The sequence below is a fragment of the Sander lucioperca genome, chromosome 21, assembly GCF_008315115.2.
Source record: "Sander lucioperca isolate FBNREF2018 chromosome 21, SLUC_FBN_1.2, whole genome shotgun sequence".
NCBI classification, from domain to species: Eukaryota; Metazoa; Chordata; class Actinopteri; order Perciformes; family Percidae; genus Sander; species Sander lucioperca.
In genome coordinates this window covers 3,305,118-3,307,617 of record NC_050193.1, presented here as the reverse complement: position 1 = coordinate 3,307,617, position 2,500 = coordinate 3,305,118, and positions in this window count along the sequence as shown.

Genomic DNA, 2,500 nt, shown 5'->3' with positions numbered 1-2,500 from the left:
AGAAATCATTGCATCTCGGTCAGTGTGGTGAACTGATTAACTGTTATTAAAAAAGAACAAAAACGTCAGAGAAAAATGACATAAAGAACATGGTAGAAAGTGTAAAGGATCCAAACAGTTGTGTGTTTAATGGTCTAATCATTTCAGCTGGACTTGTAGGCCGTTATATTGTTGGCTAGTTTAATTTATAATAAAACCAACCCATTCTCATGAACGGGTTCGTATGATATCCTATGAAAAGGAGGAGACTGCGGCTGGTCACGCGACATCGGCTACAGAGCGACAGTTGCTAGCTGTTTAAGGCGCTACAGAGCGACAGTTGCTAGCTGTTTAAGCCGCTACCGAGCGACAGTTGCTAGCTGTTTAAGCCGCTACCGAGCGACAGTTGCTAGCTGTTTATGCCGCTACAGAGCCGAATGGTGCTCCGTCGTATCAGCGGTTGTTCAGTTACCCGAGAACAGGTGATTGTGAGCTGGGTACACAGCACCGTGAGCTGCCGGTCATTTCGGCGGAGATTACGTTTAAGTGTAGGCAAGAAAAAGTGAGTGTTATGGGGCAGTTAAGTTTAGGCACCAAAATGACTTGTTAAGTTCAGGAAAAGATGGTGGTTTGGGTTAAAACACTCCCTAAGAACACACATTTCCTGGGGGAAAGGTTTTTGTTTTCCCTGGGAAGTGAACGCCGCTTTCTGGCTTGAAAGTCCTGTCCATCCCCACCCTCGACCACCTCCCTACATGGCCAGCCGCGTTCTTATACAGCAGCCGTCAATGTGCTGAATACTGCAAAAAAAAAAAAGAGAAAAGAAAAGACTCAAGTAAAGTACAAGTACCTCAACATTTGGACTGAACTACAGTACTGGAGTAAATGTACTTAGTTACATTCCACCGCTGGTGACAATATAAATACCGATGTGTTTGATGTATGTTTATGTATGAAAGATGGAACGTGTTTAGAAAGAGTTATGTGAATAAACAGAAACTTCATTTTAACGTGAGGGTTTAATGAGTGACAGCCGAGTGAGTGATTGAAGGTTTACGAGACGGATAGAACGCCCTAAGGTGATTGAAGGAAACTTCCAGAGAATTCAGACGGCGTCACACCCTGAAGAGAAGGAGCCTCTCTTCTCTTCTATTTGTTTAATATTAAATGTTTTAGGATTGTTTGGAGAAATGGCCACAGAAACCTGCAACTGCTGTACTTAAGTGTCGTTTTAAGGTACTTTACTGTAGTACTATGTTCTACTCCTTTATACTTTTACTCCATGACATCCAGGCCGTACATGGCACCGACAGGAGCGTGCCTATGTTCCCACAGCCCTATGTTCCCACATTTCAAAATTAGGCCCTATGTTCCCACATTTACTTTTTCATAAATTTGTATTAGATTTTATCCCCCTAACCCTAAACAATGTTGTGGGAGGATAGGGCTTAAATTGAAGGGAAATGTAGGAACACAAGACCTCATTTTGAAAATGTCCTAGCAATATGGGAACATAGGGCCTAATTTTAAGAAAAATCTTAGAAATGTGGGAACATAGGGCTGACCCTGTATCAGCAGTCTAAATGAGTAAAGAAAAGTTAAAGATGATTCAAAAATGCGAAAAAAAAACGTTGGAAAAAGCTGAAAAAGAACTGCTGGGATCTTGCCTAGGGCACCAAAATGGTTGACGCTTTTTTTTTTGGGGGGGGGTGGGTCAAACAACACAGGACTGCCTAAAGAGTAGTTGTACTTTTGATACTTCAAATACATTTTGCTGCTAAATATTTGTACTTCACTGAGATTTTGAAAGCAGGACTTTCACTTCAGTGAAGATCTGACTTGTTCCCACTATGTTTCTGTAGAGACACACCCCGCTCAGTGTGTCTGCCTGCATGGATCTATACAGCACCGTGTGTGTGTGTTCACACACAGCAGACTGCAGCTCTGTTCTGCAGGCTTATATCCTCTCAACGACAGCTACAAAAACCTGTGCTTAATCCTCATTAAGCACATTATATTGCAAGTGAACATGCAGATATTCTCAGATATCACAGGCTGCTTTTATAGCAACAATGTAATTCAGACACAAAGGCAATTCAAAGTGCTTTACACGAAACATACACAGCAAATAAAACAGAAAATCTAACAATCATGCAACAAAAAAACATTGAAATTAAAAGACGTTAGAAGCAGAGAAGTGTAGGAAAGACTTATGTGACCGCAGGGAAAGCAACGGCAAACAGAAACGTTTTAAGCCCTTCCCCAAACGTAAGTGCAGCTCCTGTGTGTGTGTCAGCGTTATTATAATATGACCTTTTGCATGAAGGCCTCCCTCACCTGCAGGCACATACCTGCTGAGCTCAGACCTGCAGCTGAAACACCACTCATGTCTTTCTCTGAATGCACGGCTGCATCAATGTGCACCCTGGACAAGTTGGAAAACAAAAAGGGGTTTGTGAGTTGACATTTCTTCATAAATCATCCCAAAACACAATTCATCTAGGCCGATTTATGCGTCTGC